The sequence below is a fragment of the Lissotriton helveticus genome, chromosome 1_1 (genome assembly GCF_964261635.1).
Source record: "Lissotriton helveticus chromosome 1_1, aLisHel1.1, whole genome shotgun sequence".
NCBI classification, from domain to species: Eukaryota; Metazoa; Chordata; class Amphibia; order Caudata; family Salamandridae; genus Lissotriton; species Lissotriton helveticus.
Window position 1 is genome coordinate 128,507,190 of NC_136057.1, and position 23,204 is coordinate 128,530,393.

Sequence of the window (23,204 nt, forward strand, 5' to 3'; positions counted from 1 at the left end):
TCTACAAGCCTTAGGTGTTTGACCTTGACTACCTCTGAGTGGTTCGCCCAGAATTTTTGGGGGGACACTAGTGAGAATAATATTAATATTCTAGGGTTACTTTGTAACGCATTATTGTGTTTTTGTTGATGTATATAATGTTGTGGTATATGTTATTTTTCGGTCTTCTTCATTGATTAGGTGCCATTGTTTATGTGTGTTATAAATATATTGTGATACATTCATTAAGAATAACAATAATTGTGGAGAGGGTAATTAAATGTGCTCTACTCATAAATTGTTTTGTATTTTTTCCTTCATACCATTTTTTCTTGTATACAAATATGCGGTGTCTACCAGGATCTGATCTATCTATACCACTATCTCATCTGATCCAGAAAGAGAACCTAGTGTTAACTTAAGATCCTTGAATAAGGATAACTTACTTCAGATCGCCACGTTGCACCGAGTGGAAGCAACTACAAACTCTCATATCAGATTGATGCTTCTCAACTGCAGATCAGCAGTGAAACACACAACGGATATCTCTGAACTCATCATATCGCAAGAGCTAGATCTCCTGATTTTTACGGAAATGTGGCTTAATCCACCTCCTCTATACTTGACATCCTAATTCCTCCTGGCTATGACATTATCAGATGTGATAGACCTATTAGATCTGGGGGCATCGCCTGCATCCATTGTTCTAGCCTCGTTCTGAAGCAGTCTCATAATGATCTGATGCCCTCCTGTGAGATCCTATTCACTGAAATTTGGAACAAGGGCAAGATTGTCTGTGTGCTTCACTCGATCTATCATCCCCCTGGGATAACTTACGTTTTGTACAGCAACTGATGGAATCCATCTCTGCCAGCTCAGCCCTCACAATATCTTCCTCAGTGACTTCATCCTTCACTGGAATGACACTAATGATCCACTAGTTTGCTGAATTGGCTCATTTATGGGCTCCACATGTGGGGTGGGATTGGCAGAGAAGGTGTTAGTTCTGTTAATAGGAGATTTGAACCATCACTTTGATATTCCCTCCGATCCAGATTCCATTGGGCTTTTAGAAGCCCTGGAATCCTTGGGCCTCTTCCCCAAAGTATTTAGCCCCATTGGATAACATCTTTACCAATTCGCAGGAAGTAGCAGTAGATCTCCCGCTAGCCCTGACTTGGACAGACTACTCGGCTCTAAAATTTGAACTAAGTGTATCAAAGGGATTAACCAAATCCCAAGGTACCTTAGGCCGGCAGAGACCGTGGAGGAAGGTGACCCTATCCTCCTTTATAGCGTTATTTAAAGCCCCGGTCCTTCAGAACTGTGTGGACAGAAATGTGACACTGGAACAGCTAGAGGGTAATCTGACCAAAGCTCTGGATACGATTGTAATAGCGCGAGAAGACTGCATCTGGGACCCAGAATTGATGAAGCAAAGAACTCTTCTAAGGAATTGTTTAAAATCCTGAAAGACTTCACTAATCCAAGAGTGAATAACTCATCCATCCTGTAGATGCAACAACTCTGTGATGATTTGGCCAACCACTTTAAGCTAAAGATACACAAATTCTATAGCTCTTTTAACACTCAGATGGAACCTAGCGTAGTTTCACTGAAGTATGACGATTCCGCTTCCTTCTTTTCAGAAACATTTAAGGTCATAATGGTGGACAATGTCCACTCACTACTGGCTCACCATAAAGTCTGGCTCCTCTTTTGACATAGACCCTCCTTTCATTATCACAACCCTGGGGCCGGCCCTAGCGGCCCCTATGGCGGATTTCTGTAATCGCTCTTTAAGCATAGCCACCTTTCCTCAGAGATGGAAGCGGGCCCAAATTAGACCCATATTTTAAAAAGCTATGGACGATCCATGGGATATCCAAAATTATAGGCCAATCTCTCCTCTCCCCTTGTTCTCAAAGGTCATGGAGGCCGCAGTCAATGAAACCGTGAGCACACTATTTAGAAGCTAATGATCTGCTGGACTCCTTGCAGTCAGGCTTTCGAGCCTTGCACAGTACTGAGTCTGCACTAATAGAAGTCACCAATACAATCAAGTTGGCCTTGGATAAGGGAACTCCGACTATGCTGATCCTTCTGGATCTGTCGGCCGCATTCAACACCATCTCTCATCGAATCCTGGTGGATAGATTACGAGAGATTGGTTCAGGGGACTAGCACTTAGATGGTTTGAGAGCTTTCTTGCCAACAGATCTCAGCAAATCCAACTTGAGTTGTTCACTTCTCAGACTGTGGCTGTGGATAAAGGGGTACCTCAGGGCTCCATTCTAAGCCCTACGTTATTCAACATTTATGTATCTTCTCTGGTGCCCATTATTAGATCCTGTGGGTTTGACACCTTGTCGTATGCGGATCATACTCAGCTAATCATTGCCATTGATTTAGATCCTGCATCGATCAGAGAAAGATTCAAAAAGTGTATGTTACTGTCGGCGGCCTGGATGACTGATCATTTCCTAAAGCTGAACACAGCCAAAACGGAGATTCTGCTGTTTGGGAAACCAGTGGAGTTTTGGTCTGTGGACTGGTGGCCTCCTGAGCTAGGCGACCTTCCGACCCCCAAAAAGTGGGTGAAAAATCTAGGTATTATGGTGGACGATAAACTCTCCATAGAGCAACATGTGAAGATCATCTCTGGCACCTGCTTCGGCTTGATGCGGATGCTCAGAAAGGTTTTTCCTTGGTTGCCCCTCTCTGCTAGAAAGTCGCTCATTCAGGCTCTCCTAGTAAGCAGGTTGGATTATGGCAATTCCCTGATAGTTGGGGTCAGGGAAGATTTTCTTTCCAGACTGTAGGTCATTCAGAATATGGCTGCACGTCTTGCCCTTAATCGTCCTTCACGCTTGCCTTCGGAACCTCTTCTGCGCCAACTTCATTGGCTGCCAATTAAGAAGCAAGCAGTATTCAAACTTCTATGTATAGTATTTAAGACTCTACAGGGACATGGCCCGGTCTATCTTAGGAAAAACCAAATTCCCTATATCCCTGTTCGGCAACTAAGGTCGAGCAAGCGGCGGCTGTTGCACCCGATGAGGATCAACAAGACTAGAACGGGAGGTCGCTCCTTCTCTTATCTTGCGCCACTCCACTGGAACAAGCTCCTTGACGACATCCGTGACAGTCCTAATTTGGGGCTGTTCAAAAAGCTTCTCAAAACTTGGATGTTCAGTCATTAATTAGCGGCCTCTATTCACTCATCACTTTTCTGATATTGCGGCGCCCAGAGACACCCGTACGGAGGTTTCGTCTTGTGCCTAATATATAAATAATTAGGGATCTGAGCAGGAGGTTGGGGAGAGCATCTTTGAGTATGCAAGTGGGGGGGGGTCTCAATGGATGTATCCTGTGCCATGGAAGTAGCTCTAGAAGAAGCAAGACGGTCGAGATGTGGTTCATAGGAGAAGGGGGCCCTGGTGTAGTGTCCAGTGCAATAGGTGAAGAGGTAGAGGAGGAGGGAGGTCGGAGAGTGTTCAAAGGAAGGGTGCTGCGGTTTAAGTTGTGTGCGGGGAAGGAGAAGCAAACAGGTACTAGGAGACGCAGTCAGATTAGAGTTATTGGGACTAGGAGATGAGAAGAATGTAGTGTCAGGGTTGGTATTGGAAATGTTAAACTCCAACGTGTTGCTGACGGTAACAGCATGAGAGAGGTGGAGGGTGTGCTCCCCGGAGTGTGAGGTAGCTGGTGTTTCAGTAGTAATGGGGCGGCTAGAATATTTTGGCCTGGTAGGTTTGGGGTTGTTGTTCCAGATGTTTGGGGGGGAGATAAGAAGGGAGGGCGCGGAAGGTGTTGCTGTGCTGGTGAGATTGGGATGACCTAGATTGGCAGGATTAGGGTTTTTAAGTGAATTTGTATTCTTATTAAAAATACTGTCAATGTTGCCGTTATTGTAGAGAGATGGTCAGTTCCACATTGAGGAAATGAGACGGAGTTCGGTTAATATGGAAACCGCGAGGGGTTTTACATAGAGCTTTGTAACAAAGCGTATCAGTGAAAACTCTTCTCCATTGGGCTCATCTGGTTGTGTAGAAGATAAGGTCTGTCACCACTATGCCCTTGAATGCACAAAGGTAGGTATCAGAGATGAGGGTTTCAGTGTAGCTTTTGAGTAGATTGTTTTTAAAAGACTTAGCTGCCTTCTTCGAGAGGTTGGGAGGGAAAATACTCTTGCAAGCATTAGTGCCTACCCATTTCAAGTCCTTAAAGGAACGAGTAGAAGGTTGCACTATGGTAGCTAGTTGAGGCGATAAATCCAACTGAAGCTTAGAACCTTGCATCGGTTAGGTAGATTGCAATCAGGTCGTGTCCAAGGGTGCCCAGGGGGACATACCACCCTTTCTAACTCAATCAGGCCTGGAAGTAGCCAAACTGTGTCTAAGTGCGACTTGACTGGCCTCCCAGATACTAGCCTGTGAAGTGATATGTCTTACTGATCTAGAGTAGGATTTAGAGTAGGTCTTGAATTAAAGGGACCCTTAGCAGAACAGCAGAAGAAAGTGGTGACCCCTCCCATAGCCTCTAGCTGGACCCCGGTGAAGGTACTCATGGTAGACTGGGTGTGCTCCTCCTCATGAATTGTTTGTAGCTACAGCCAGCCAGCAAGTAGATTAATATCCCCAGCAACGCGCTGAGGATAGTCTGACCAAAACCTCCTCAGGTCAGCAAGCCAAGGAGCTACGCTCCTTATCGAAGCCTTTTCCCAGCAGGGGTCAGCGGTAAAAAAACAAATCAATGATCGTCTCAAGGCACGCGCAACAGGTGTGAGTCAGAGGTCCGGAGCTCCCACCCCCGCATACGTTGATCTGTGATTTCATTGTGAGCTTGTTGATGATGATTCCAAAGTTTCTGGTGTGGCGGAGGGAGCGGGTCCTAGGTCTGACCAGTTGGTTCTGGTGGTGGTGGGACATCGGTGAGTGAGAGTATGAGTTGGGTGTTGTCTGTGTAGTAAATTATATTGAGACCGTGGGATCTGACAATGTTGACCAGCGGGGTCATATATGCGTTGAACGTGGGGCTGAAGGATGAGCCCTGGGGGACACCACAGGTGAGATCCTTGGGTTCAAAGGTGAAAGGCGCGAGGTGGGTCTGCTGGGTTCTTCTGGTGAGGAAGGAGGTGATCCATCTGGATGCCGATGTGGTGAAATCTTTCGATCAGTGTGTGGTGGGATATGGTGTCGTAGGCTGAAGAGCGGTAAAGGAGGAGCAAAGCTGCTGTTTCTCCTTGGTTGAGGAGGGTTAGGATGTAGTCAGTCCCTGTGACCATGACTTTTGTAGCTGTGATTGCTGTGGTTGCCAGATTGGGAGGCGTTGAGTAGCTGGTTCTGCTCCAGGTGAGTCATGAGTTTCCCAGTACCTTTGCTGGGAATGGGAGCAGGGAGACTGGCCAGTAATGTTTGAGTTCGCTGTGGTTGGCGGAGGGATTTTTGAGACTTGTTCTTGTGCTTTAAAATTTTTTAAATAGGGGGGCACTCAGCCAGTGTGAGAGTTAGAAAAGGTCTCCTCCGCCCACAATTCTCCAGCTACTAATCCTCGAATAACCACCCACAGTGTCAAGACAAGTTATATCTCTCATCGATATGCAAGAAGGACAGTATTCTAACACTGCTGTTATATCTAACACTACGGAGCATCACTTGAGTCTGGGCCTTAATGTGAAAGATGCCAGTTTAGTCACCCTGAGGCTAGACTGTAAAGCTCTGCTAACGTTACTCATACAATGTTGGTAGGGGTTTGTTGGGAGGGCTGTTTGGGCGACTACTACTAGTACACAGGTAGCACAGGGGTATGATGTCAGAAATACTGCTGATCAAATATTTCTGATTTGACAGAAAAGCTTAGCAGAAGGGGGGGGGGTCGAAATTGTAGACACAACACATATGACTAGGGCAAGCTCTGGATGTAAGGCTGGGCTGCTCGCCTGTAATGTGAGAGGGGTGAATGACCATCACAAGGCCTGATTGGTGACTGCATACCTCATTAGGCCTAAGGTGTGTGTTTTTCATTAGTTCCGGAGATGCATGCTGGTTATGTGGGGGTTTATCACTTCTCCAAAATCTGGTGCTCGTACCTCCATTTCTTTTCCTCAGTCGCTACGGAAGTGGGTATATTGGTTAAACAAGGCTTATAGTTCAGGCCTCTGGACATCTTCAGTGATGAAGAGGACCAGTGTGTGTTTGTACAGGGGTTGTTGGGTTCGGTACACATTACATTGAGCAATGCATATGGGTCGAACTTCGACGATGCTGCTTTCTTTTTTTTTTTTTTTTGTTTTTTTCACTAAAGTTCGAAATGGGCTTGTGGATGCCTCCCCCTCCCCCCTTACTTTGTAATACGTGGAAAATACTTCAATGCGGCAAGCTGATTCGGCTACCACCAGCAACAGGTGCAGCTGACACACCCAAGCGCAGGAAGATCTATGGGATATTATGCACCAGTGCAAACTGCTAGACGTGTACCGTTTTGAATGCCCTAATTCCAGAGTGTACACATTCCATTCCGTAGAGGATGCAATATCTTCCAGAATAGATTACTGGTTAGGATCTAGATACGAGATGGGCTGGTTTGAAATTAAAACACATTTACCTAGAACTCTGTCCAATCATTCTCCGGTTCTGATGGCTTTAACCATCACCACCTATGTAGGGATACATAGAAAGTAGCAGCTGCGACCATCTGAGCTGTCAGACCCAGTCTTTAAACAGAAGCCCACCAAGTGATTTTATCCTTCTACATGTTGAACCAGGGCTCTGTTACCTCTGTGGCTACATTGTGGGAAGCGTTTAAAGAATGATTAGGGGTGAATACATATCTAAAAGTCACAGGATATTAATATTGCTGAGAGATACAATGTTATACCCAGAGCAAGAGACGTCATTGCTAGAGTGAGAATATCGGTACAAAAGGGGGTGGTGATGGACGGATCATTTGACTGGGTGTGAGTGTTTGATTGGTTCAGATGCTCCGTCCATTACCACCCCCTTTTGTACCGTAGAGTGAGAATATGGCAGCTCGTGAACCCACTGTGTTGCTTTTAATCACCTGTGCCCTTAACGCCTTAACCGCCACAGCAATTCTGCCGCAGTGCGGGCGTTCTAAAGGGTGGGCGGGGCTGTGACGGCCAACGGTCATTCACAGCACCAGGGAGGGAGTTCTCCCGTGGGCCATTGGCCGACGGGAGCACAGAGGGGTTTACTGTTGCACATGAAGTCTTGTCATTGAGTCAGCTTTCTGCTCTCCTGGGGAGATGTGTTAACGACTCCCAGGAAAAGATACAATAGGGACCTTCACTGGAAGGAGGTGTTCTCCCTCCTGTAGGAAGTCCCACGGGTGTTGGCCCAAAAGGCGAGCTACAAAGCAGAAACCACCTTTGAAGGGCAAATGAGAACCACTTGGGAGAGGGGCTGCAGTATTGTCTGGATAGACAGGCTTGCACTAGGGACAGGAAAGGGGGAATGTAGCTCACTTGGTAGCCACACCTCTGAGTTGGCTAAGGAGTTCTGGGTGCCAAGAAAAGGGTTATGCCGTATTGGGAGTGGATAGAATGGTGCACCCTAAGGTATCCTGCTGTGTCCCGCTAGTGGAGAATTTGTTTTCTGGGCCAGCCCGAGGCAAGAGACTCCAAGGGGCACCTGTCAGACCTCCTGTTCACACCATAGTGACACAACAGTTAAAGAAGTCTGCTAAACTCGAGTGAGAGCCCTGATCGCAGCTCCTCATTGCTGTGCAGGACCAAGGACCAGGACCTGGCTGTCAGAAGTTGCATCTGAGTCTGCTGGACCTGGGAAGGTTGCCGGAGAAGCCACAGCCCAGGGAAGGATCTGGCTGTGTCAGTGACACAGGACAGCAGGCAGTTCAGTGGGAACTGGACTTCTGCCAGGCCCGACAAGACCTCAAGGGACATTGACTCGTGTAGCCAGGATCACCTCACCAAACCTGCAGACCAGGGAGCAGCTGCAGGAAGACCTCCTTCAACCACATCCTTTCCACACCACCCTTGAGCATTTTCAGCATGCTGTATCCTTGGCATCAGAACCACTGCCTTAGGAATCCATTGCAACGAGGATAAAGTGCCTGGAACCGTTGGAAGACTGCTTCTTCTGTGGAGGGAAGTATTTCTGAGTGCCTTGCAGGTCCCCCTGACTGGCTCCCTACTAAAGTTGGTTGCCCAAAGTAACTCTATTTGACCGCATTACAACAAGTTCAACTTTTTGGTGAAAATAATTCTAAGTGCAAAATTTGTTACATTTGCGATTGCTTATTTGCGATTAAGTGAAATTTTCTATTTTACTATACTTTGTAAATTCCAGATACCTCCAGTGGATCTTTTTCATTGTGGTTTCTAGAAATATATAGAATCTGCTTTATTTTTATAAATTGGTAACTGATTTCTTGAGTTTGTTATTTCTTCTAAAATTGTTTAGGTTGTTTCTTAAATTCTTCACATTTAAACCTTTGTGTAAGTCGTGCTGTTAAGAGCTAGAGCCACCAAGGTTTGAGCTAACGTTTAACACACTAAACCTACTGATCCTAAAAGGGTTGGTAGGTGTAATACATGGTTAGGTCACAGTCACACACCCATACCATAGAATATACCCCATTTCCTGACAACCACACACCAATATTCTTTTGCAACCTTCACTCACAACATTCCAGACACCTGCTCAGACATACAGGGAAAGGGAGCACAGGATACAAGACAATTCACACACCGGTTCAGATATACATGGTATTTGCACATAGGTTGCGGCACGCATTCCAAACACTGGCTCCGATATACAGTGAATGCGAGCACAGGATACATCACAAATTCTATATACCAGCTGAGACGTACAGGGAATGTTAGCACAGGATGCAACACACATTCCAGACACCAGCTCAGACATACAGAGAATGGGAGCACACAGGATACGACACACATCCCAGACACCGGCTCAGACATACAGGGAATGCAAGCATAGGATACGACACACATTCCAGACACCACTTTGGACATGTAGGAAATGGGAGCACAGGATTTAACCCACATTCCAGACAACAGCTCAGACACAACGGGAATGGGAGCACAGGATATGATACTCATTCCAGACACCAGCTGAGACATTCATAGAATGTGAGCACAGGATACGACACGCATGCTAGACAACAGCTTAGACCTACAGGGAATGTGAGCACAGGATACAACACACATTCCAGACACCAGCTCAGACGTACTGGGAATAGGGGCACAGGATTCGACACACATTCCTGACCACGGATAAGACATATAGACAATGGGACCATGCAGGATATGACATACATTCCAGACACTGGCTCAGCCATACAGAGAATGGGAGCACAGGATACAACCGACCTCTCTTCATTACTAACAAAACAAAACAGCTAGTCCATTGCATATAAGCACCTGGAATGATCATTCACAACCACTCCATCTCCAACATGTCTCATTTACACATTCACCCAACCCCAATCTCTAAAACTCTGCAGTACCCATGAAGACACTCAATGACAATGTAGAATCTGGAATAAAAATAGACCAAGACCGTATAAAGAAATGTTATATACGTGCACACGGGGACCATAAGCTAAGCAACTCAGTTTGCAGAAGTCCACTGGGGTCTTTTCTTGATGTAAACCACAAAGGGCATTTTAATATACATCCAATGAACATACACAGTCACAAGGAACATTTCTACATATCATGCACAATTGCATCTTATGCTGTTGATCAGGAGAATAGTTCATCATGATTATCAAGAACATAACCAATCAGAGAAAGGCAATGGCTTGTGCCACCGGCATGCTACAAAATGGTGGCTTCGTGATTTCCACATGCCCAATGATTCAGACCTGTACTTTCCAAAGTATTTTAAAACTAGCATATTGTGCCACATTTTTTTATCCAATCAGGGAGGAATGTTAAACACAATCTATATATGGTGCGACTCTGATAGCTGTTGCTAGGCTGTCTAAATGCTGTGTGTCATAAGTTTCATTTTCTGAGCTGGCCTTGCGTAAAAGCTGTTTATAACAAAAGAGTACATGGGTTCACTGCTAACTAAATCAAAATGGATTCCACAACAACAAATGGCATTTGGATAAAATGTGTGACAAAGACATACGGCTCAACACGCCTCATATCAAACAAAGAAACAAGACAACTAGGTTGTTACTACCTGGCAGGTCCAGTTAGGGCTCCCTCACCAACTATGTCTATACCCCCAGCTGCCACTGCAGACCACACACCAACATTCCACTAAGTCATTCAGTCTCAATATTCCCCTGTTAGCTTTCCAGACACCAGTTCAAAGACACAGGGAACAGCAGCACACAGGCTACTACAGTCTCCTCACCCAAGATACAGGGGTATGAGCAATGCACTTCTACTGTCTGGGAACAGAGACCTCACAATTCCATTTTATGCAAGACCAGGAGCATTCAAGCCAAGGACACCACTGTGCTCCATTTCTCAGGCTTACTCACGCACAGCATTCATGTGCCACACTGGCACATAAACAGCACATTTAATACACTCACAATGTTAGCATGAAGGACTGGGTAACCACAAAGAAGAGGAACTTTACATGGGTGAGCTAATAGGCCTTGGAAGGCAATCTGCCTTTTCTGCATGATCACCCCAGAGTTTTTGTACCTGTTGCCGAACTCTATATCTTTGTTGGATTTAGAACTCTGTGCACAATACCCGTGTAACCGGTAGGCTCGCCCTTTAACCCTGGTTAAATTGGCGTATTGCCAATTGGCACATTTAACTTGTCTGTAAGTCAATTGTGTATGATTAGGCTTTCCTGTTTTCAGTTACTATTTTTGGTAAATTCTGGTGGTGTTTTTTCAGTGTTTTCAAATGATTTCAATACCTTAAAAACAACAGTGGTTACACATTTTCATGCCATTAAAAACAACAGAAAGTGTTTTTCGGGTGTTTGTGGAATTTTTTGCTTTTATTATTGCCTTCCTTCTGCACTGATAGTGCATGGTATATAGACAGTGTACGTACAGTGTAAATGAGGTCCAAAAACATCTTTACACTTCAAAAGTATTCTTGTACACCATACAATACTTCTTCGGTGAGTCTTTGGTCATGCACGCTTGCTCTTTCCTTCCATGTAAACCTGTGAAAAGGCCCTCTCAACATTGGCACTTGAGACAGGCAACGCCAAAATAGCCAGTATACAATTTGCTAACTCTGGCCACTGACGTAGTTTTCCATGCAAGAATCGGTGCACCTGAAGATTGTGATTCGCTGCGACACGTTCTGCAACATATGTGTTGAACTGGGCACATGTGCCCTCAGAGTTATTGAAGTGGTAAAAAATGAGGCAGCACTTTTTTGAAACTCCGAAGAAAACTTACCTTTACGGAAGGGATATATAACTTGTGCAGAGTACTACAGTGAGGCCTCATTGATTTCAAATGCCATGGTTGGTGAATGGCTATTTCTCATATATTATAAAATAAAAGTTCCTGCATTGCTCCTCAACATTTCTTTGCTTACCAAGTGGCAAGCACTCTAACATGGAATATGTTGCAGCGCCAAAGTCACTAAAAGTGTCGCCCAGCCTACTCAAGGAGATGTTTCACAGCTACACCAATTATGCTGAACACTTGGTAGACAAGGGTGTTTTCAAACTCTAGTTGTTTTATCATGTCCACTACAGCAGTCATTCTTTCCTGTAAAAATCCAAGAATGCAGTAGTGTACTTTTTTTCAAGTCACTATCAATATGTGACCAAAGATCCTCACATTTTTTCACATATCATCACTCAGCAGAAGTTCTATAAATGGTTGCCACATGGAAAATATAGCATTCATGGCCTCTAGGACTGAGAACCACCAGCTAAGTGACACAGTTGGGATGACTCTTTTGTTGATGCCACACAAAGCACAACATGAGAATTATTTGTGTTTTAGTTTCCATGCAGGGTTCTTATGAAACCTATCAATTAAAGACTCAAACGTAGCCCAAAAATCAAATATGACTTTGATATTTCCTGATTCTTTACAGTTTATAAAATAAATAAACAAAATGCTTCTAACCCCTGTATCTTTGGACCAAAGACCACAAAACTGAAAAAGGAAGAAGAAACAGTATTTTAGTGACATCCCAAAACAACAAAAACTCAAGCAGAATAATGTTAGCCCAGTCTTTCTTACTGCTACCTTATTTAACAAAGATACATTGTACTGGCCCCTTCAGGAAGACATAAAAATTACTCTTTCAGTCTCCTTTTCCTTTCTTTGAATGGCATTTAGTTTGCAGTTCTGCAGTTTTTTTCAGTATTTATATGTTTACACTGGTGAGGGTTATTTCCATTCCGTTGGGGTTTTATCAACTAATATAGGTTTAAAACTAAAATGGAACAGCCTATGTATGATGTAGAAAATTACACTCTGGCCTGGAAGGTAAGTGGCATATGTGGACTGGAGCACACATTGTGCCATCTACTAACATTGCAGTAAACATTGCTACATGCCTAATCCATGTAACCTGACTCCTGCCGTTTAAACCTGCAGTGCCACCTGGACCTATTGATTTGACAGCTCCATGTCAAATCCTTCTTGGCAGGGCTGTTGTACTATGTGTAACACTCTGTGTGCACTTCAAAGTGAAAGAAGTGAAAGCAGAGACCATTTTTGTGGAGCCCCTGCTTGGGTGTTGAAGTCCCCTGTTTTTTGTACTACCATACTTCTGTCTCTAGGTTTGTTGTGGGTATAGTGCCTGCTTTAAACTTAATTTTAGTGTTTACTTGTGGGATGACACTAGAATTACCACAGTAAATTCCCCAGTCACACCCTCAGCCTCATGGCCCTGGTTTAGGCTTAAGACTTTTGGCATCTAGAAAATACTTTGACACATAGCATTTTGGGACGGTCTTCTGTGCGCAAACATGCAGTACTGAAAAAGTAGGTAGGGTTGGCCCAGGAATGATTTCAAAGGAAATAAAAATAACAGATTTTAGTTTTCTTGGTCTTCGTTTGTTGTGAATCTCAATTACACTCCAATAAAATTGTAGTCACTGCAGTTATCTTTAAGGTCGTTTCCCCTGTGGAAAGTGGACTTTGTTTGACCACAGCACAGCAAAATCTGGATTCTGCAGCAACCACAGCACAAAAGCCACCCTCCGAGTGGCCACGGACGACCTCCACACCCTCCTCGACCAGGGCTACACGGCCTCCCTCATCCTACTTGACCTCTCAGCAGCCTTCACCACTGTCTCCCACTGCACACTAACTGCCAGACTCCACAATGTCGGCATCCGGGGAACTGCTCTCAGCTGGATCCGCTCCTTCCTCACCAGCCGAACCCAAAGAATCAGACTCCTGCTCTTCCTCTCCGAACCCACAGAGATCAGCTGTGGAGTACCCTCAACACTTAGCCCCATGTGCTTCAACATCTACACAGCCCCTCTCACCTCTTCTCATCAGAAAACACAGACTACGCATATTATCTTATGTCGATGACACCCAGCTCATCCTCTCCCTCACCAACGAACATGACAGACCCAGACAGCTTCCAGGAGATATGAAAGACATTGCCTCCTGGATGAGCAACAGCTGCCTAAATCTCAGCTCCTAGAAAACGGAAGTCCTTGTCCTCGGATCCACCCACTCTGCATGGGACACTACTTGGTGGCCCACCACCCTTGGCAATCATCCCACACCCACTGACCACGCTCACAACCTTGACATTATACTAAACTCACCCTCCCCATGAACCTACAGATCAACGGCGTATCTTCCACATGCTTCAACACCCTCTGCATCCTCCGTAAGACCTTCAAATGGATCCCCCCGAATCCAGAAAGATCGTCACTCTCGCACTCATAATCAGCAGACTGGACTATGGGAACGCCCTCTATGCCAAACAAATCTCTACCCCTCAAAAAGACAGTTTCTCACGTGCGAATAATGGGTAGCCCTGTTGTTATATTTGTTATATTTGGTGTTGAATTTTGCTTTATATTGACTATATTTTCCTGAAATGTCTAGTGACATATGAACGTTTTTTTGTTTTGCGAACTTCAAGTCATATGAGTATAGTCCACTAGTAACAGCAGAGAGTGTTTTTTAACTAACCACATTCACCGTTATTAGAATGCGAGTTTTCTTTAACTCACTAATCCGCCCGTTCAACTAACTTTATTGACAGGCAGTGTTACACTCACAGTCTACCAAGCAACGTTTTTCTCATATATTTTTTTATTTTTATAATTATAATTAATGATCTTTCCCGCCGCTACATTCCCTAGTTACAATATAATTTTTATTGTTAACACGCAGCCGATTCCCTGTGATATTTAGTTCATACCACGTACCAACCCGTCGCGTAGCAACATCTACGGACTTAAACTCTTCCGGGGTCGAGACACGCCCTAACCCGGCATGGGAACAGCCGTAGCTTCACACAACCCGTCATCCGTGCACATACGGTAAGCTTCTTCGCTAACCACTCACCGAGACTCAGTTTTGCAAGAGCACTTTTTAATCACTTTTTTAATCTGTTTAACGTAGTCACGGCATTTCTGCCTATTTCCGCGTTCCGTTATTTTCCCACTCGTCGTTGTTCACTCACAACCACGGGTCCATACAGGCACTTAGGCATATTAACTTCCTTCATCCTTTGTTGGTTCACTGGCCCTTATCCACTGTTGTTTATTGACAACCACGGGTTTTAATACCAATTCGAGGCACAGTAACACTCTCGTCGCTTAGACTATAGTAATCCATACGACAGCGTATCCACACTAGATATATTTACGTGACACATTCTCTAATGTTCACGTATACTCTGTTATTTTACAGCACTTGAACCTAGTCAGTTATGAGCACCTTCTTTGTTTTACTTTATAAGTCACTAGTGAACACAGCGTTTCTGTACATTACCATTAGTACAATCATTCTTTTCTTTGTTGACAGAAAGTACATCCCCAGAAGAAGGCATTCACGATATGCCGAAATGCATTGGGATTGCTTGAGTGCATCATTTGAATTTGGAGGACTATGTTAAGATAGAAAATATCGTTGTGAATAGAACAACATGGATTAAATACAAACATTTTTCAAAACAAACATTCTTTGGTAATCCTTTCATATATTTTGGTGAAACCTTCATATAAGGACGAATCAGGAGCCCGGGGGATACTTCCCAATTCGGGGAGTGCTACCTTTGTTTATATTCATTACGCTCTCAGTCGGAGGGCGATACCCCGGAGCACCAGACAGACTATTGAACTTAATTTTTGAAAAGCGCAGTGCGTCCCGTAATACCCAATTTGAACTTCTAGTTCCTCACTCATGCCTACAGATCGCTCCACAACATCGGACTCCAAACCTCAATGAAAGAATCTCCTTCTACGCACCCAAGGGGAGCATCCGCTCTGCCCAAAATCCCACGCATCGGTAGAGCTAGAGCAGGGGCGATCCTTCTCCAACATCACAGCCAAGACCTGGAACAAACTCCCACTCTGCATCAGATGAACCCCCACACTGGAAGCATTCAGAAAGAGCCTTAAGACTTGGCTCTTCAGATGAGACAAAACTGCTGGACTATCACTCCCTCCCCCCGAGCGCCTTGAGACCCTCACGGGTGAGTAGTGCACTTTGCAAACCCCTAATTGATTGACTGACTTCCTTACCCCCTCTCGTCGCCATTGTAAAGTGTTTCACCTCACTGACATTCTCCTCCAACTCGATCACTCCCTTGCAAGACCTCTGCAACTATCCCTCTAATTTCCTCAACTACACATTTACTGCCATTCACAGCAACTTCAAGAAGTAACTAGGCCCCAAAGAACTCACTAAATACCTCCTGATCTTGTTATGTTAACCAATTCTTCTATAGCGCGGCAGCTACTCCAGAAGGAGTGTCCCGGCGATTTGGCGAAGAGGTCCTTCGAGGAAGGCAACATAACTGAGAGACCTTAAGGAGAGGCAAGGGGCCTATCTAGTGAAGAGCCAAGTTTTTAAAGCTTTTCTGAAGGACATAAGGTTGGGAATCTGTCTCAGGGAAAGGGGGAGCTCATTCCAGGCACGGGGAGCCAAGTGATGGAAGGAACGGCCGCCCTGTCTGGCGCGTTTAATGGTCGGTACTACCATTTTGAACAGAGAGGCGGACCGTAAGGCTCTGTTAGGTTTGTAAGACACAAGACGTTTCCTAATATAGGAAGGGCCGGTATCATGGAGGGCCTTGTAAGTCAACGTCAGACTTTTGAAAAGGACTCTCTTGGCTATAGGGAGCCAGTGCAGTTCTTTTAACAGGTTGGAGGCACTAGCACGTCTGGGAAGCCCGTAGATAGCCCGAGCAGCTGAATTCTGGACTACTTGAAGTCTCCTTTCGAGGTATTTAGGGAGACCCAAGTAGAGACCATTTGCATAATCCAATCTGGAACCTACAAGTGCTTGGACAATGATCCTACGATGATTGATTGAAATCAGGGGAAGAAATTTTCTAAGCATCCGAAGGATGCCGAAACATTTCCCAGAAAGGCAAGATATTTGAGGCCCAAAGGTTAGGTCATTGTCTACAATGATTCCAAGATTTTTGGCTTTGACACTTGCATTTGCAGGTGGAAACAAGTCTGGCGGCCACCAGCTTTTCCAATTTGGTTCTGTGGCACAGCCAAAAAAGAGCAACTCCGATTTATCGGAGTTGCATTTAAGGCCGCGTCCCTGGAACCAACCAAAGACTGCCTCTAAGCATCCTCTGATGCGAGCCCCGTCGAACACCTCATTCTTGTTACATGTGAACAAGAGCTGGGTGTCGTCAGCGTAGGACACGATCTGGGCGCCATAGGACTCCGCCACCTCTGCAAGGGGGGCCAAAAAGATGTTAAAAAGCAGGGGGCTAAGAATAGACCCCTGATGGACCCCTACTTCCAGAGGTGCCATAGCGGCGGAGTGTGGGGGCGCCCAGATCGTTTGCCGACGGCCGGCTGGGAAAGATTTCAGCCAGTTCCACACCGTCCCCCGAAGACCGCACTCCCAGAGTCGTGTTAGGAGGGTATCATGGGGAACGGTGTCGAACGCCGTCGACAAGTCCAACATAGCCAACATGGCCTTACCTCCCGCATCCAACACCTCTCTAATAGCAACGGTGACTTCAAGTAACGCGGTCTCTGTGCTATGATTAGCACGAAATCCGGATTGAGTGTTGTGCAGCAGATGGTTCTCTTAGATAAAATTTGAGATTGATCTGTGCACATGTCTTTCGGCCACCTTTGCCAGAGCAGGAAGAAGCGAGATTGGCCTATAGTTGGCATGTATGATGGGATCAAGGGCTGGTTTTTTTAGAAGTGGAAGAATGAGAGCACACTTCCAAGCCCGCGGGACTACACCAGAGGACAGTGAGGAGTTGAGGATGGAGTTGATGAGGCCATTTAGGGCTGGGGCTATTTTATTGAGGCATGAAACAGGGCAGGGATCAAGCGGGGAGCCTGATTTCAGTCCTGTAAGGTGGTCTAAGGAAGAAGCCAGACTCAGCGGGGGCAATTCCCAAAGACTGGGGGCTGGGACAGATTGTAAGGCGGAGGGGGCCTCTAATAGATCAGCCTGAGTATGTTCAGAGTACGCAGCAAGAGAGGCTTGGATAGATGTTATCTTATCTACAAAATAATGCGCCAATTCAATCAGCCAGGGTTCTGAGTGTGATTGGGCAAGGGAGCCTGAGGATGGAGAAGTAAATTCCTTGACAATCTTAAAAATTTCCTTACAGGAGTTACCTGAATCGTCAATGCGCCGTTCCAGATAGGATTTTTTTGCTTTCCACAACAACTTGTGGTAAGATTTAGTCAGATTTTTAAGTGTTATTTTCTCTAGAGGATTATACTCCTTCCTCCAAGCTCTTTCAGCTCTCTTACAGATTTGGCGAGTTTCCCCGAGCTGAGAGGTAAACCAAGGGGCAGAAGGCCGTTTGTTCCCAGTTTTCTTATTTTCTCAGGAACGAGAGATGCTAGTTTTGCCGTGAGCCACTCAGCAAAATAGACGAGGTCGTCTTCCACGTTACCTGATAAAATGCAAGGTGTGCATTCCGTCGCTTGTAGTACCATCTCATTTGAGAGAAGATGGAAGGGTCTAAACGGTCGCTTGGAAGAAACAATGGGTTTCATTCTAGAGGAAGGGGTGCATGGGAGAGAAAAAGTAATTAAATAGTGATCTGACCATAGCACCGGCTGAGGAGCTTGAACGTCAATAGTAGTGGTGGAATAAACTTGGTCCAGAATGTGGCCCTTATTATGCGTAGGCTCGCAAATAAAAGGTAATAACCCTAGTGCAGTCGTTATCTCCGTAAAGTGTCAGGATTAGTAGGCTCATCCATGTGTATATTTAAGTCGCCTAGGAGTAAGCAATGCTTTGATTTGAGACAGGGGACTGAGAGTGCCACCTGAAGTTCGTCCAAGAAAGGTCCAAGGGCGCCGGGGGCTCTGTATAACAGAATACCGGTATATGCCTGGGAGGGGGATAGATGGAGTGTGAAGCCAAGGGCCTCTGTCTCCTGAATGTTGTCAATCGGAAAGGAGGTGCAGCGCAGCAGCCTATTTACTATAATCGCCACACCGCCCCCACGCCCAGTTGCTCTATCCTTCCTAATAACTGAGTAATTTGGCGGAATTGCATGAGCCAAGTCCGGGGCCGAGGAATCATGCAGCCAAGTTTCAGTCACAAAAAGACAGGAAATATTGGAGTTATAAAGCAAGTTCCAAATGTCCAGCGCATGGCAACCCAAGGAGCGTGTGTTAAGAAGTAGGCAGATGACTGGGGTCGAAAGGGGAGTCGATATAGGTTTTTCATATTTAGGAAGACGCCAGCCACAGCTATTACAGCCTTACCTAAGGGCACGACTGCCAGGGAAAACATGATGACAGCGGCCTAACGGAGGACGAAGATTTAAAAGGGTCTCGGAAGTATAGGAACACAACATGATTTAGGAGAAAGATGAACAAGACACCTACCAAATAAAAGAGCCAGCCGTCCTGCCCCGTCCGCTGCCGGTACGCTGACGGGCGCAGACGGGCAGGACTCTGGCCCGACTCAGGCGCAGAGAAGGCGCCACCCTGCACGTCAACGCTGCGCGTTGAAAGAGGTGGAGCATTAAGTAGGCGGGCGTAGGTTCACTCTTCAGGCGCCACGACCCGCACCAATATGGCGGCGTCTGGCTTCAAAGGCTGTACAAATATGGCGCTCCCTCACCACCCCAGAACCGGACCCGCAAAGTAGCGGTGCTTTGGTAGTTTTAAAGTGAGAGTGAGGGGCTGGAGATAGCGCTACCGCTAACAGGTAAAAAACTAAGTTATTATTATTCAATAACAAGACAAAAATAAAAACGCTGCTACAGCAGTTTTAAAATCACCGCGGTTTCAGCGAGCGCGCAGTCCTTAGGAGCGCTAAGCAAGCGACCTATCCTCTAAGGCACCTTTACCAGGGAGAGCCCCAGTGAGGTTCCGCCTTAAGTAGGCGGGCGTAGGTTCACTCTTCAGGCGCCACGACCCGCACCAATATGGCGGCGTCTGGCTTCAAAGGCTGTACAAATATGGCGCTCCCTCACCACCCCAGAACCGGACCCGCAAAGTAGCGGTGCTTTGGTAGTTTTAAAGTGAGAGTGAGGGGCTGGAGATAGCGCTACCGCTAACAGGTAAAAAACTAAGTTATTATTATTCAATAACAAGACAAAAATAAAAACGCTGCTACAGCAGTTTTAAAATCACCGCGGTTTCAGCGAGCGCGCAGTCCTTAGGAGCGCTAAGCAAGCGACCTATCCTCTAAGGCACCTTTACCAGGGAGAGCCCCAGTGAGGTTCCGCCTTAAGTAGGCGGGCGTAGGTTCACTCTTCAGGCGCCACGACCCGCACCAATATGGCGGCGTCTGGCTTCAAAGGCTGTACAAATATGGCGCTCCCTCACCACCCCAGAACCGGACCCGCAAAGTAGCGGTGCTTTGGTAGTTTTAAAGTGAGAGTGAGGGGCTGGAGATAGCGCTACCGCTAACAGGTAAAAAACTAAGTTATTATTATTCAATAACAAGACAAAAATAAAAACGCTGCTACAGCAGTTTTAAAATCACCGCGGTTTCAGCGAGCGTGCAGTCCTTAGGAGCGCTAAGCAAGCGACCTATCCTCTAAGGCACCTTTACCAGCTTAATCAAAGAACCAATGCCGCCCACATTTCCCATCATCACCCAAGACGAAACCGCAGCTACCATGAATTCAATCAACCCAGGGACTCCATATGCCCCCTGCACCACAACTCCTACTATTTAGGTCTGCAAACATATGCACCATGCTCACACCCATTCTGTATGCCTCCTTCACTTCCGTGACCTTCCCGGACAGTTGGAAACATGTAACTGTCCTTCCATTGCACAAGAAACTCTCTGCGGAGCCTTGAACTCTCTCCATCTACAGACCGATCTTCCTACTACCATTCCCAGTCAAGGTCTTAGAGAAAATCATCAACAGAAGTCTCAGCAAATACCTCAAAGACCAGCAACTCCTTGACACCACTCAGTCTGGTTCCAATGCTCCCAGTAAACCATTTCATGCATTTACTCCAGTTCTGTGTGGTAAATCAAATTAAAAGGAGGATGATGTCATCATTAGACCTGCTCCTCAACACCACTCAGTCTGGTTCCAACGTCTACACAATTTGGAATCCAAAGACACACACTCCGATGAATGTTCTCCTTCCTGACTGGAATGAGCCAGAGTGTCAGCCTGGCACTATACATCTTGGACGTCCATGACCTCATCTGCAGGGTTCCGCACGGATCCTCCATGAGCCAGACTCTCTTCATCGCATACATGATCCCTCTAGTCAACATCCTCTCCTACTTCCAACTCATTCTCTCCCTTATGGACAAGATGCCCAGTCCCCGATCAAGTTCAATGCCTGCATGATTAAAATTGTCCACTGGATGGAGACCATCTGTCTAAAGTCGAACACTGACAAGACCGAAATTGTGATCTTCAGGGAGAGCATTTCACTGTGGGATTCCACCCAGTAGCCAACAGAGCTAGGACCGACAACGCCAAGCACCTCAGGTTCATCAGACTAGACATGACTGACCAAGTCAATGCCGTCAACCCCTCATGCTTCCATACACCGATGATGCTGGGGAAGATTTTCAAATGGCTCACAATCAGCACCTGGAAAACTATCATGCACGCCCTCGTCACAAGCAAGCTGGACTACGGAAATACCCTCTATGACGGGGTCAACAAGCACCTCCCTAAAAGGCTCCAGACCATTCAAAACTTAGTGGCAAAAATCATTCTCAACCTCCCATGTTGAACTTGCATCACACAACACCTGAAGGAGTTTTACTGGGTCTCCATACACAAAAAAATTCAGTTTAACCTCCTCACCCACACTTTCTAGGCACAGCATACCTCACAAACTTTCCAGACACCTCTGCTTGTATGGACACCTACTCGTCCACATCCCATGCATAAAGAAAACCAGATCCAGTGGTAGAGCATTCTCCTACATCCCTCGTGAAGAGTGGAATGACCTGCCACTACACATAAGAGCCTCCTCACCTCTTGTGTTCTGCAAGAAGCTGAGAACTTTGCCTTTTAAGTAGTTCCACCAGCCTTAGATTAAGCTACACTCGCACCTGCTCAGCACCAGGATATCCTCCTGAGTGATAGTGCGCTGTACAATTCTGCATAACATAACAGGATAAGTTACCAGGTGACACAGTCACCAAGTATACAGTTACATCAGTTCCTGGCTTTTCATTTACAAATTATTTTATTTAGGAGTGTGTTTAAAATAAACAGGACTAGAACTCACATAATGCATCCCGTTGTTAAAATAAACCCCAGAATACAGCACCATGTAATTGGGAAATGAAGTCCCTTGAAATCCATGCCCAATTAGCAAACATTCTTCGGGATTGGCCCACATTTTGTTATCAGATGTAATAGCTGCAGTGCCGTTATTATTGTACTTGTGAGCTGCGGCACGCATGAGCTGTGGCACTTGTGACCATTAGCATAACTGAGCTGTTGTGCCTGTTATTGCAGTCTGCAGTTGTTTTACACTTTGTGAGTTTAATCTTCTATTGTATTGTATTGCAACATTCATATAGCGGTTATTATCCAGATGTTTCGTGCTGGAGCGCTTTCCTAACTGGGTACCACACCACACTACACCATGTAGGGTGTGTTCTCTCAAGTGTTTTCTGTTTGTTTTGATCTATGTGGGTAGAGTTTTCATGTCATGCATCATGACCACTGAGATGCAGTTATCGTTTTATAGGACTCACCACTTAGCAGTGTGATGGATGAAGAAGTGTGAGAGACAGGCGCACAGTTTATGGTTTTCATTAAGCTCGAAGCTTTGAGCAGCTCTGCAGGTCTCTTTATAGTGTTTCTTCCGATTGTTGTTTATTTTGATGGTTACTTCTGGGTTGTGCATTGTGAACTATTGTGTTTAAATGTTATGGTCCTGAGCAGCTTAAGTAGGTGGGAGAAATGGTGAGAGATCTGTTGGGATAATCTTTGTCAATATTATCCCATATCTGATTATCATTGTGAGATGTCGTGAATTGGTCACATTATGTAGCTGGTCCGGACCTGCAGAGTTGAACTAAATTGAAGTGCTCCCTAGGCTTGCAGCAGGTAACAGATCTCAATCAGTTATACCATGCCTGTTCGGATGGAGATGGGTGGTTTGATGCTGTCAACTGGTAATCTACTGCACGGTGGACAAGACCTATAGCAGTTTTGTCTTATGTGGATGTAAGAGCACACAATAAAAAAGTTAAGACCAGGGTACGATCTCAATAAGGGATAATAAATGGTGAAGAAGTGAAGAGATGGACAAGACCCTTTAGAAACCAGTGTACAATAGGGCACTTAAACAATTAGGGTTGGTCAGGCAGTCACAGACAGGGCATGGGAAACAATGAAGTGTAAGACTTCAGATGGCGATGGGGGGGGGGGGCAATGTGTTTTTCTGTACACCATTCCTCAATAATTTTTCTCGAGAGGCAAGGGTATGATGGAGGGACACCTAGCTGCCAAGATGACATTACAGACTTCGAAAGGAAGGTCAAAAGCTGTCAACTGTCATCCCTCAATTTACATGCAGGAAGGAGGAGAGTGGAAAGGTTCGGGTGAAGAACCATCCCCTGCTGCTGCAACAGTCTGGCTTGCCTATATGTGTCCAATTTTGAGAACAAACACATTT